This window comes from Lepisosteus oculatus, chromosome 23, assembly GCF_040954835.1.
Source record: "Lepisosteus oculatus isolate fLepOcu1 chromosome 23, fLepOcu1.hap2, whole genome shotgun sequence".
Taxonomy (NCBI): domain Eukaryota; kingdom Metazoa; phylum Chordata; class Actinopteri; order Semionotiformes; family Lepisosteidae; genus Lepisosteus; species Lepisosteus oculatus.
This window is the reverse complement of record NC_090718.1, coordinates 11,297,500-11,311,547: the sequence shown is the minus strand read 5'-3', so window position 1 is coordinate 11,311,547 and position 14,048 is coordinate 11,297,500. Positions and strand designations below refer to the sequence as shown.

At 41.8% G+C, this 14,048-nt stretch overlaps 3 long non-coding RNA genes across 5 annotated transcripts; 2 read left to right on the top strand and 1 right to left on the bottom strand.

Moving 5' to 3' along the window:
- Positions 1–2,528: 2,528 nt before the first annotated feature.
- On the bottom strand, positions 2,529–3,393 carry LOC138224815 (uncharacterized). 3 transcript variants are annotated; one of them, XR_011183258.1, is made up of 3 exons: positions 3,323–3,393; positions 3,054–3,248; positions 2,529–2,736 (listed from the first exon to the last, which is right to left on the bottom strand). It is a non-coding gene; the product is annotated as an uncharacterized lncRNA (long non-coding RNA). The 3 variants fall into 3 exon arrangements; XR_011183256.1 differs by having other exon boundaries at positions 2,529–2,733; XR_011183257.1 differs by having other exon boundaries at positions 2,529–2,733; positions 3,054–3,224.
- A 1,154-nt stretch (positions 3,394–4,547) lies between these two features.
- Positions 4,548–6,330, top strand: LOC138224821 (uncharacterized). The gene is made up of 4 exons (XR_011183274.1): positions 4,548–4,851; positions 5,291–5,345; positions 5,869–5,941; positions 6,124–6,330. It is a non-coding gene; the product is annotated as an uncharacterized lncRNA (long non-coding RNA).
- Positions 6,331–13,132: 6,802 nt separating this feature from the next.
- On the top strand, positions 13,133–14,048 carry LOC138224912 (uncharacterized). The gene is made up of 2 exons (XR_011183381.1): positions 13,133–13,429; positions 13,740–14,048. It is a non-coding gene; the product is annotated as an uncharacterized lncRNA (long non-coding RNA).

The window sequence follows — 14,048 nt, the reverse complement described above, 5'->3', positions numbered from 1 at the left end:
TTGGAAATGTTCTTGTACTCTTCCTCTGATTGCTTTTCAATAACCTCATCCCAGATTTGCTTTGTTCCTTTACCTCCATGATGTAGTTTTTATTGAGACCTGTACTACTCACATGTAGGTAAGTATATTTAACCTGAATTAAATATATTATGATTCCATATGGTAAGACAATAAAATGTAGAAAAGGTCAGGGGAGGTGAATACTTGTGATAGCCACTGTAAAACTTATCTCACCAGTGTCTTCACACAGGAGTTTTTTTAATTAGTTTTGAAACATGGTGTAATTTATAACTAATAGTATTTGATTTATTTCAGACTTTGCCTCTGGTTTTAAAACCAAACACATACAATACGTATGAATTTCTAGTGTCTCTTTACATTTACCTGATGCCATCTTTTACAAGAACAAAGATCACATTCAAGATCCTACACTGATCACTGTAGTCAGGGCTTTGCACTCTTTTACAAAGTCTCTTGAAAAAGAACCGGTGATTGCTGTGAATCAGATTTCAAGTTTGGTTTCTGCCTTAATTTCTGGGACATCAAACTGATTTAAATGATACTCGTTAGCAGTATCCCGTGTAAGCAGCCAGGTTGTGTAGTGAAAAATGTTGAAGTTTTATTGATGGGAAAAATAATGTGATTTCTCAATTCTCAACAGTGTTGAGAGGCCTTCAGTCTCAGCCCCTGAGCTGGGAGGATCGTGAAGACCATCTGGACAGTCAACACATGCTTCTGCATCAACCCCAGGCCTTCAGCCCAGAGGATAAGGTGGTCTTGAGCAGCACTGGGTCATGTGGGTAAGAGCCACTGATGCAGGGAATAGCCTTTTCGGACACTTAACAGAACATTCCTAAACATAACATCCTGAATAACTGTTGAAGTGAAAAAGATACAAGTGTTAGGGAGCAGGTGAACATGTATCAGTATGTAGATACAATGTATGTAGTGAACATTGTATCAGTAGATATACATTTTGTTTTTAAAAATACACAGGTCTGGACACGAAGCAATAAACTAACCCTTAATGAACAATCTGCAAAGCTTTTTTCACTAAACAAAATGCCTTGTGTTGTGTTTCTAGTTAAAAGGAGGGGGTTATATAAAGAATGGTTTTGCTAATGACTTCCCCTTCAGAAATATTTATTTATAGATTTAATTTCAAATGCTCCCTCACTCCAAGTTCTATTGTTTGTGTACATAACAATAGGAGAAGGGGACAGATTCATTTTCCACCTCTTTCTGGTCAAGTTGCCTTAAGTTATTTTATTTGTGCTTTCAGGGTGAGATTTACTGTAGAGATAGATTCTACTTTAATATTTCAAAAGCTCATTCCCTTATTTTTTTAGGCGATAATAGATGTAAAACATGAAGATCATGAAAGTCTTTTTTTAAGACTGTTAAGATCTCTTCAGTTTACAAGAGTGGTTTAGTCTCTGTACATTTATTGCCTAATGAGATATGGAATGAGATTCAGTGCTGGAAAGTAGGAAGTTACCTCTGCTGTGAAACAGGTTCAATTAAAGGTGTTGTACTGCTGCTCCATGACTATTTTACACATACTGTAGGCCCCTGCTTTCTGCTCATGCATGGGCTTTGGAGAGTGCTGTGCTGTCAAATGCACTGTGATTTTAGCTGACTGCTCAAATGTAGAATAGATAAATGTAAACAGCTAACCACTACTTAAATTGTGTGGCTTAAGCAGGGGTATGAGGTACTAAAAGTAGCACTTTTTGTTACTTGAGCCACTGTGATGGGAACAACGGAGCTTTGCCAAGCGAGGGTGGCCCCTCTCTAACCCAGTCAGGTACCGGAGAGAAGGTTCGAGTCACGCTGTGGTGAAGCTGAACCAGTCCAGTTCGGGCTGTCCTGCGCTAGGGAGAGGGTGGACAGATTAACGGTTCCCAGCTCGCGCGCTTGGTTTAAATAAGCGAGGAAACTAACCGTCTCTTCGCGCGGGTCGGCCGTTCGTTTGCGGCGAATAAAATCTGGTTCTGGAGAAACTCTCGGCGCTCCTTACACTTACTACTCGACTTCCTTAATATTATCTAGGAAAACGCCTTAAATTCGTCTTATTTACCTATGGAAACGTTGTTTCAGTTACAAGTGGGATGTTGCCTCTTTTTGTTTTTAAATAGTAAGTCAGTTCTTACATTTAGAGAAAGAAGGACTGAAACAAACCGTCGCTTCTCCCCTTTATTTATAGTTGCGGAGATCTGATTCTTGCTGGCGCTAGGACCCGTCTTAACGGAGGGGGTTATAAGAGGTAGCGAACATTATCTCCCGCAAGAGGAAAGGAAATGAGTTTAAGGATAGTGGCTAGGAACTAGAAAAGAGAGGAAACCAAGGCGAAAAGGGAAGAATGCAAAGCAAAAGGAAAAAGTCTTAACTACCCCTGAAAGTTACACAGAAATTAATTCAAAACGGGCAGTAGATTTAGGACAGCTGCGGCAGTTCTTAACGTTTTAGAATCTCCCCTGTTGCAGTAGTTTGTACCCCCCACCCCAATTATACACGCTTTCGCAGTTAGCACTCAAAGAACAGTTTTATTGCAGAAAAAAAAAAAAAAGAAAAACACACGTCCTTCGACTTCTATTAACCACATTTATTGGTGTGCGGCGCCGTGGCTGTGGCTACAGGTGGGCCTCCCGCCGGAGCCCTGGGGAGACGAGACGCTGTGGACTCGGGAGTCCCGTTGGCAGCTCGGTGCTCTCCAGGTTGGGCCTTCCTTACCTGCTTTGAGAAACGGGGCCCTTTCCAATAGGAATTCCTTACACTTCTACTGCGCTTTGAATGGAGTATCTAGGAAAGTGCATTACATGTAACGCGGACTCCTCTCCTCCACCACCAGTGTGCAGCCCCACCTGGATGATGCGACGGCAGCCATAGTGCGGCACGAATACACTCACCACACACCAGCTATCAGTTTTATTTAACGTTTCACAGCTCGGGTCAAACGACCAGGAGCGCTCCCAATGCGAATATAAGCCTTTGCACGGATTCAAATACCACCGGTCCCTGCAGCTTTGGGTTAATACAAATGCAAAACGTACCTTCTCATCTCCAGCCTGGCAGTATTCACCTCTCTTCGGATTCCCCGCAGGTCTGTTCCCAGTCACTCGCCACACCGCAGGTCGGCGTCCAGGTGCTTCAACCGCTCAGGGGGGGATGGAGAGACTCAACTGCGCTTAACCCAGCTTGTCTTCAAAACACGGCGGAGAAATCTGGACAAGTAACAGAAACATTTACTTTTATAAAGGACGGAAGTTGATGCTTCAGTTTTAACAAGCGTCTCCCACACCCATTAGGAGAAAAATCCCACTTCAGCCGTCTTCGGTCGAAATCCTCCTCTCCACAGCCTCTCTCCTTTCTCCGTAAACCCTCTATTTAAAGGCAAAGACGCAATCGAGGAGTTTTTAAAGGACACTAATTGAAGCCTGATACAAGATTAATCAAACCTGGCTTAGTGGCCTCTAATTATTGAAAAATGTCTAAAGCGCGGATTGGATCATGGAGTTGGCCGTGTGCGCTTTTGAAACGTTGCAAACACGAGGCTTTCAAACGCAATACATTTGGCGGAAAATCCCACTCGGTGAGCGATTGGTGAAGTAATCTTATCGATTAGGTTTCAGATTTGGATCAACCAGAAAAAAAAAGTTAGTGTCTGACACTCAATCTCATATATGATTACATCATGAATTGACAGAGGGTGCCTTCGGTTGACGCTTGTGTGGGAACCCTTCCAAACGCCTTCTGGAAATACAAATATACTGTATCATGTCGTGACACCTTAAAGGAACTAAAGGGATACTCTGCCCAGACACCAGCGAGGGTATTGACATTTAGATTAATTTGATCCCTCATGTAGTTTAATAAATTTAATTTTGAGTCATCTGAGTCGTTTTGTTTAAACTCTTTACGTAATCTAGGACATACAGAGTCCTCAAACTCTATTACAGATTCTGTCACCTTACTTTGCTGTAAGATTTGTGCAGTTTAACATGTATACTGTAAACCAAAACGTTTTGCAAAGGCGACTCAGTAGCCTCAATGCTTGAAAGGCGAGCAAACGGGGAACTGTCTCGTCTCAATGTTGTGACATTGATTTAGACTGAATAAGAGAGTTACATGCCCGCTATTTTGCGTGGCCGGCCTGGTGGCTCCGTGGGCTTATCCATCGGGCACTTTCTAAAGTTCAGACAATTGGATCGACTCCCAGAGACGCTGGGGAGTTAAAGACGAGCCCCGAGCCTCCCCGTCAGTCTGAGATCTAAGCCCCGGGTGTAGCTCTCGTGCTGTCGGGGTGAGTTTGTGTAGGTGGCTGTTCTCTACCACGCCGGCCGTTTTGGGGGGTCCCATTTTCGGGGCCCTCCAAAACAGGGTAAAATGGGGGGTTTAAGTCCTTTATGAATGAATAGTAATGAACGGAATTCTAAAAACCAGCCCCTTATACCACTGAGACACCTGCAGGACGGGTGTGGCACTAGCAGTGAAAGAGAGGTGCAGTCCTAACTAGGAGCGGCAGGGGTCTCTCTCCAGCACATTCCTCTTGATTCGATCAACTGGCCGCAAGCTAGAAGTTCCCGTCGAGCACAGCCTCGTAGGGGAGTGTTACTGTTTTAGGTTTTCTGAAAATCCTTTAGCCGACAAATGCTTTATGTATGATCTGGTGAGTTGAAGTTTCTATGTATCTCCAGTAACGTCAGTGAAGCCCTTGTAACAGAATCCGCAGCTGTCCGTCAGGACCGGAGCCCGCCTCCAGAGTGACCTTCCTCAGCGGACACGCCCCGTCCACCTGTTCCACAGGTGCGCTCGGCAAGATGGCGGCGGGATGAGCTGGTGCGGCTCGAGGTGCGTTTGCGTTTTATTTCGAATTTTCTTATTTTAAGTGCAAAAAACAACTCTCACTTTGAGGAAAACCTGACAAAATTCTACTCTTGTTGTTACTTTGGTTAAATTGGTTTGTTTAGGTTTAGTTTGTGATTTAGGACTCCGAAATTAGTATTCTGTCCGACTGAGCTTTTTCTCGAAGGTTTAAGTTTTCATCAAGGGTTCTTATCTAACTTTCGTTTAAATATGTTTTTTCTTCATATAGTTTTTCTTGGACGTTAACGCTCCATTAACGAAAAACCGTTTTGGTTAGCTTTACAACACTTGCTTTATGAAGTCAGTAGCTGTGTAATCTCTCTTCGCTGATTCAAACGCTTTTATAACGTTTTCGTCTCTGAAACTATAAAACATTTCAGGATTAAATTAACTAATTCGTATTTTTTATTATTTCTTTCTCCAGGTAACAAAATAAATTCACAAACAGACCTCCAGTTATGAATAAGTTTTTTTATAAGGTAAGTTATATTCCTGTCTTCCATTATATTACTTATATTTGTGTAACTCGATAAGAACACGTATTTGAACGTGAACGGTTTAATTTTAACCACATAACTTCTTTCGCTGTAATTTAGTTGAATAGAAACAAAAAGCTGTACGGCTCAGGCTTTTTTCTTAATCTATTGAATCAATGGAGGAAACGGACAGTACTAACAACTTTTAACGGCGCTTTGCAAAGCAGGGAGTTAAATCGAATGTGATACACGCTGTAAGTGGCAATTAATTTCTAAATTTCTTTTTTGCAGCATTTAATTCTTATGTGGCTGAACGTATTTTCTGAACAATGGAGTAGTGGGTTGGAATGTATCCGTGATTTCTCATGAAATTACGCATTGCTTGTTTATTGAATATGGAGAGTGTTTGTGAATTTCTTTATTCAGGCAGCATATTTGAAAAAAGTTAACAGATATCGTAACATCAAGTGAATCGATTCTGCAAATCGGACATCTTGTTAACTTGATCTTTTTTCTTTGTTTTCAGCTCTGCTGCTCCTGATCCTCAGCGCTCCGACGATCAAGTTTCCAGCTCCACTCCAGCAACTCGTCGTGCGTTGGCAAGTTATTCTTGACGTCTGCTTTTTCTTAAATTTTGTTTTTGACACCAATTACTTTATCTATAATGTACCAATTCAGTGCTTGCATCTTGCCCTTAGCCTGCATGTTCCCTGCGTTCTGTAATAATCCATTCTGCAAGTCCCGTGTTTTGTTAACTTGATCTTTTTTCTTTTGCATTCAGTTCTGCGGCTCCTGATCCTCGGCGCTCCGTCGATCTCATCTCCAGCTCCACTCCAGCAACTCGTCGTGCATTGGCAAGTTATTGTTGACAATGTGTGCTTTTCCTAAAATTTTATTTTTGACAACAGTGACTGTAATGTACAGATTCAGTGATGTATCTTGACCTTAATGTTGTTAAACTGTTCCCTGTCGACTGCTGCTACTGTATGTGCTGTGCATTCTGAAATAAAAAAAAACATTGTTTTGCATTTTCTGCTATTTTTTCAAGGTGTGTTGGAAGGGTTTGCTCTGGGCTGGTGTCTCACTGCTGTAAGTTTTTGGCTGCAAAATCTGGAGAGAGCAATCAGTTTCTGAGAAGCGATGCGATGGGTTGTTTTGTCCTTTGCGCCACGGCCGCAAGGGGACACCCTATCGCATCGTGACTTGGAAACTGCGGGGGCTACCCCCTTTTTAAGTCGCTCCAGATTTTCCCGCCTTTTTAGATAGTCTCTGGGGGGTTAGGGTCCCTAGGAGGGAGCCGAGGTACAGCCCCTGGGGGAGGAGAAGGGAGGGAAGCTCTAGCCAAGCCCCCTCACTCCCAGCTGAGAGGAAGACGGGCTGGAGGTGGCTTTGGCCCGAGAGAGAGGAGGCACCCAGGGCGGACTCAGCCTATCAGTCACAGCTTGCAACCAACAGACTTCTAAGTCCACACCAGGAGACCTGCCTCTCTGCAGGGACCTAGGCCATCACCAACCTGCCTTCCCCTGCTGCTGGGAGTGAGTGGGCTTGGCTAGAGCTGCAGTCAATCACCCAGCCCCTCTCTCCAAAAAGAGGAGTAGACGGGGCTGGGTTTGATTGATGGGAGGAGACCACGCCCTGCAAGAGCCCCGGTATATACTAAGTTTTTTGGCGGGAAAATCTGGACAGACTTAACAAGGGGGTAGCCTCTGCAGTTTCCAAGTCACAAAGCGATAGGGTGTCCCCTTGCGGTCAGTGACAACAAGGAAAAAACAGCCCTTCGCATTGCTTCTCGGAAACTGTTAGTAAAGTCTCTCCGCCAAAAAACTCACCAACACCGGGGTTTTTCAGGACCAAGGGTGTACGGAACTCTGCATGAGAACAGAAACAACAAAACACATCAAACTCCAATCAACAATTTATTGAGCGAAAGTTGCATACAAAACAAAGCATTCCAGTACAAGCGATGCACAGATTCGAAATGAAAATTAACACCTTTTAAATTACAAAGCGTCAAAGCAAGGCTATATTAACACTAAAGACTTTTTACAAGTAAGCAGAGTACAAAAACATTAGCTTCCAACATTAAACACCGCATTCCATTACAAACGACAGATGCACAGGATCTGAAGTGAAAAGTAACATGGATTTAAATGACAAAATGTCAAAGCACGGATACATTTACGCTAAATGCTTTTACAAGTAAAAAGGGTACGAAAAGAGTTGCACGCAACTGCACGAAAAGCACAGAAACATACGGCACGTTACTGGTTCTCCAAGGGATCTGTCGAGGCAGCGACCAGAATGAAGACTGGAACTTTGTTGCATTTCCTGCAAAACAACAGAAATCAGTATTAGCGGTGCTTTCTCGAAATTATGCCAGGTAGTTAGGTCGAGCTAACCGACGCGTCCAGAAGATGAGCTTTAAAAGGTCTACAGCTGGAATAAAGCGCTTAACCTGGTGTAACGGGTAACGTTCTTGTTTAACAGGGTATTGAAGAAATCAGGCTTGCATTTAAAGTGTGAGAATATCGAAGGCACAGCACAAGCAATAAATAATAATTTCATTTTTGATTCACATTCAAAATGTTCTGAAAAGGCTAGAACTAACACACGAACAATTAATCCTAATCTTTATAGGCTCCGTTGGGATGCAATTCGGAAGACAAAACGATTTCTTACGAAGATGTATTATGCGCATCAAAAAGCACAAGTGGTCGCAATTTTGGCAGAAAATGATTCCTATGAACACCTACACTGCTGTCGGGTCAAAACCACTTCTGCCGTGGAGAAATTTATCTCCTAGTTTGAATCTTCTTATTACGAGGTGCATCACGTTTTTTCAACACGTTCCAGCAAGAAGAAAAGTATATAGTGTATTTCAATATGATACGTGTAAACGAATAAAAAGGTTTATACTTACATAGATAATTCCAGTAGCTGAGTCAAGCCTGTCCTGCCCGAAGACTCCAAACTGGAAACACAAGAACACATTTAGACGACATTCTAAAGATATTTTAAACCCAAGTTTCTTAACAGATATTTCAACAATATACGTGAAAATAAATAAAAAAGAAATAAGTAAATAAATCATATCCAACCCGAAAAAGCTCAACTGAACACACAAAAACGGAATTTAGAATTTAAAGTATTTAAATTAATAAGTATAAGTTGAAAGCGGTGGTTTTACCACAAATACAAGATAATACACAACTTCTCTGGAAGATAATAAAATTACTTGGTAATTCTTGGTAGGCTGCTTTAGTTTCGAATAAATGCACACGCTTGATTTTGTGAGCAAAATTTATGAAGTGTTTGATAAAGAAACATTAATTTAAAACATACGGAAAGGCGGCGTTTTCATTTTGTGAATACAGCAGTGTCTTTATTTCTGCAACAAAACTTTTCTTCGATGTAAAATACACACTTTGTCACACACTTTGTTTGTTAAAAACGCGGTGAGTTTTGGAAAAGAAAAGACAGAGCAAAAATGGCTATTTAGCTCCCAACGAATATATGTATTTTACCCAATTTTCCTACGAGATTTAGACTACATAATTACAGGAATGAAATACATTTTATCTATGTAGGAATAAAAGAAAGGTTAAAAAATCCACAAAACGCGGAACAAACTCACCCAGCTCCCTTCTCTCTCGCAGAACCTGGCGGACAGGTGAGCGGGGCGTGGCCTGCGGAGGATGTCATGCGAGTGGGCGGGGCTACAAGCTGACGGTCAGGGCGCTTTTTTTCTTAGCTCCGCCTGAAAACTCGTGGAAGAAATCGAGCATATTTTCAGAAGCCCCCATGAGTTTATTACACTTGTAACACTTGAAACTCTTTTTTTTTCCATGGCCATCAGCATACAGTACATATTATCCTTATCCATAGTATTTGAAGGCCAGAAGAATAAGAATAAAGAAGTTAGAAATATGTTGTCGAGCTGTGGGCTCTAAAGTTCATAGCAAGACACTTATTGTTGTAGAACTTGATTTATCTTAAAGCTGTGCCCAGAAGTGAGATTTCTTTTTCATCTGTAAATATTTATCAGATACTCAGTTTACTGCTTCTGTATTTCTTATTAGTCATGCCGCTGATGTGTTCATTTAAGAAATTACAAGAACATGAGAACATTCAAATGAGAGGACAGTATTTGATCCACGTAGTCCTTTTGATTTCTGGTACCAGTTTGATTGCAAAATCTCATGCAGCCATCCGTTGAAAGAAGACAAGCTGTTGGTGTCTACAAAATGACTGGTTCACCTGTGCCATTCTCCCACAACTCTTTGTGCAAGGATCTTTTAAATACACTTCCCCATGACATCTTTCATGTTTCCATTGGTTTGTGTCATACATATTATATGCAAAGAAATTCAAATTTCTCAATCACAATGCAACCCCAATTTGTAACTTTAATCCTTACCCTAATCATTATATACAGTATGATAAAACATCAGGAAAGCTTGAGTTTACAAAGGAGGAGGTGGAAGAATATTTCACACAGTGACCCCAGACTACATGGCTACACTAGTTAAACCAGACAACTCACCATTCCTTCTGAAGAGTGGGAACCTACCTGGTGGGAGATGAACAATTCCCTGAAAAGGACCAGAGCAGGATCAGTGTCAGAGCCAGAGGATCACAGACACTGTGAGAGACTCAGGCGGAGACTCCGGAAGCTGCTGAAAGAGGCAGAAAGGAAGAACTACCTCAAAGAAAGCCGAGAGATGGTTCAGGGCTGAAAGAGGACTCAATGAATCTCAAGCAATTCCATAACTTTTCACTTCTTAGTGCAGAAATTAAAATATGTTTCAGAATCACAGTAAGCAGGTTGAACAGGTTCATGATGAACAACAATTCTATTGATACATCTGTGCAATGGGATGGCATTTCAGGAGTGTCTGGTCTGTCTGGAAAATGCTAGAATTATTTCTAAGATTGCAGGAAGTGCCAAGCAGAATAAAGGAGATCTTGCAGTCCTGTGCTTAGATCTAACTAATGTCTATGGAATTAAACTGTATCTCACAAGCTGGTTCTCACCAAGTTAATGCCCTACCATATTCCAGCTAGGTTTTATGGTTCTTTCAAGACTCCTTCAACTATTTAAGATACACATCACAAACAAGGACTTTATCACACTCTAGCAGAGGTTGGAGGTAGGCATCATGGATGCACTATACCAGACATTCTATTTTCTGTAGAGATGAACCTGCTTGTGAAATAAGAAGAGAAACCAAAGAGCTCATTACATGAGCAGGACTGGAGTTCAAGCCTGCAAAATCCAGAAGTTCAATTCAAGTTTAGTACACTACTGTCACACCCTGTACACCTTGAGGGTGCTGCTCTTCTGTCCTGTTTCTAGTTCCCTGTGATAGTTCATGTCTTTCCAGTGTTTTCTTGTGTAGCCTATTTACTTCCTGTGTCTGCTCTGCTCCTGGCTCAGCATTGAGGGTATGGATGTCCTGAGACCCGCCTAGCACCAGGTCACCTTTCCCGTGACCAGAGGGCTTAGGTTTCTTCCACGACATCGTCTGACCCCTGAGCCTGGGCTAACCTCTGTGTTGCCCCTTTTGCCACTATGCATAGGGTCTCTACTGCTCTCCTTGTCATTCCACGGCATGCCCTTCCGACATCCTTGACATTAATGCCATCACAACTAGTTACATGGAATTTGGATTGGTTTTATCTGGTTTAAGAAGATACCACCCCCTATCCGGAGATTAGTGGTCTACCTGCCAAATATAAGGCCTGGTATTATCAACACTTCCTAGAGTTCTTCCTAGACTCCACTGGTCTCTCCTTGTCAACAAGGTATCTTTTTCAATGGTGGAGGTGCTGAAGAGGAAAATCTCAGGTGATGGCTGGACGTTTAAGGAAGCTTTTGAACACCTTGCAGCAGCCTCTACAGCATAGGTCGCAAGTTACAGCTACCGACATGATTAGTGGTAGAAGAGTTTAAGGCAATGAAGAAGCAGGGCAGCTGGAAAAGCTGTGAAGTAATAAGGGAGCAATCACAGACATGGCAAGACAACTGGAACATAGAAGAAAATGAGATCAAATTTCTGCTCAGTTTATGATGTTCTGCCCACATTACCCAACTTCCACACATGGGGGCTGGTAGAGAGTCCTAATTTCACACTGTGTGGAAGGCCAGCTAGTCTGACAGCTAGTGGTCTGTCAGATGGGAGATGTAGGTGGTGACAGGAGGTGGCAACAGGATCAGATCTGACACACCTGGCAACCAGACTAGAGATTGCAAAGAGGAAACCAAAACATCTTACCCAGGGCGGAGGAGGTTCTTGTAATGTACAGAAAAAAGAGTACCTATGAAGAGTTCTGGTAGTGATGATTACATTGTATTTATGATATATCAATACAATGCCCTCCAGATTTATTTATTTTCCCAATTAAATTAAGGAACGGTAATGTTACATACCAAGATGAGTCATGGATTATATTGCTGTGTCGTGAGTAAATAAATTGTTTATAAAGAAATTTTCAAGAACATTATGTACTGAAATCGTAACAGCTTTGCACAAAGCCATACAGTAAACAATCAAGTAAATCTCTTGAGGTCAGGAGACAATTTGGGCTATATTTCTTCATACTACTGCGTTAATTTATTGCAAATGCTCCTCTGGCAGGGATCACACTAACAAGACATCTCCTTTATTGTACTGTGAGTTTCTCACCTTTCTAAGAGAGAATATGTATGAAAATATACAAATATATTTTGGAGGAAGTTGTTCATGGTCCATTTCCCATCCCCAGCTTTTTCAAAATGGTAGAAGCAGTAAAAGCAGTTAATTAATAATGGGTTGTGCCTGAGTAGGGGAAGCCAGGAGAAGACAATGATGATGCCACCTTTTTAGGGGAAGAAAGGATTTACAGAAATCAAAGGATGAAAATGAAAGCTCGTAGGCGATGGGGTTGTTTGAGTACATGAGGAAAAAACAAAACCATCATCAGAAACAAATAAGATGTTATTTCAAACTCTACAGATAATTCCAAACAGTCAGCCTGCTAGTTTATTTAAACGCTTACTTACCAAGCAGAAGGACCAATTCTCAGTGAAAATGGAAGGAAGGTGTTTAGAAGGAAAAAGACAGTTAAAAATCATCCCCCAGTACAGGGCACCAAAAATACTGGAAGGCAAATTTTGTGTCTCAAAGTAATGCCTTAATCTACTTAGTTAACTGAAATTACAACACTCTTTCAATCATGATTATTTTTAAACACAGATGACTCAGAGAGCAAAGCACATTTTTGTAATGGTCTGCAGCACTGACTTTCTCCTTTGCGATACATTAACTGAGAGCTCCATTTAAAATCACAGCAGGCGTCGGCAAGTGTTCTGACACAGTAAGAGAAATAATATTGGGTGCTGAAATGATATAAGAGTTTCTCTCTGGAATCTGGAATGCATACCTTAAACATATTCAAATAATTATATTTCTCTTTTAATCTAGTTAATGTGGAATCCTAAAAGGTCGAGAAACCACGTTTAAGCAAACTTTGTTAAATCATTGTGGTAGTGTCTCTAGTAGACTTCGCTGGAACCTGCCATTTTGGCTCAAGTCCAGGCTGTGGTGTTTCTCTGAGCCAAGATGGCTTCTGAGCAGGGAAGCAGGTGTGCATTATTGAGCTAGACATACCTAAGCATTCCACATGAGGATTTTAGGGCTTTGGGATAGGTTCCCGTGAAATTAGATGAGCCTATGTAATTGATTAAGAGGCTTATAAAAGTGAAACCTGGGATGCTTAGATATTTAGCTTGTGCTTTAAGTTGTGTTTGTTATGCCTGTTGTATTGTTGATGTTCCTGATTTCCCGCTTGTCTTCCTGAGCGCTCGTCTTCTCCGGGTGTGGTTTCTTTACGGGCTTACCTGTTTCTTGGTTATCGCTCTCGCCTTTCGGAGTTGGATTTAACTAGCTTCTACTGCCCTCTGCTGTTCTTCTGGCTTATTGCTCATTTTCTGGATTTTGAATGCTTGGCGTTCAGGACTTCCAGCTACTGTGGCTTCCGTTTTTTGACCCATTACAGGTCTATTGTCTTGTGACGCTGTGGAACGGTGCCATAAACTGACTTCATGGGTATGTACAATATTGTTGGTCTTAAGTGGACACCTGAAACTCCATCTTGCATGTGTTTGCAGCACATACAGTTGTGGAATGGCTCTTGTCTAGAGGACCCTTTAAGAATCCCTCTTTTGCCACAAGAGTCCTGTTCTGAAGGACTAAGCTTGTAGGCTTTCATATTGGTCAACTGGAAGCTGCTTGTCTTGGGATACAGAAACTCAACTGTATAGTTACTAAGGGAGAAATAATGGGACATGGTTGTGCTTGGTGTCTTGAACTGTGGAGAAATTGATAAGTGGCAATCTAACAACCCTCTCTTTTGAAGCTTAGGTGGGCTTCATCATGGCAGTATCATCACTGGGTAAACCTGTGAGGTGGTGTGGCCATCTTTCAGTGATGGCTCCTCTGGTCTTCTGAGAGCTCCATTGACACCTTTTTAAGATGCGGTGGATACTCCCTTACCTTGAGCCCTGTTGATCACTGGAAGGAAAAAAATGTGAGATGGGGATCTGAGGTTCCACAGAGCAGATGGGATGAAGAACAAACCTGGTATTTGTGATCTGTTAAGTATTTGATCCTGTTTGTGTAGTCCCTGTCATGTCTATGCAATAAAATAAAGGTCTATGGAAGTTTT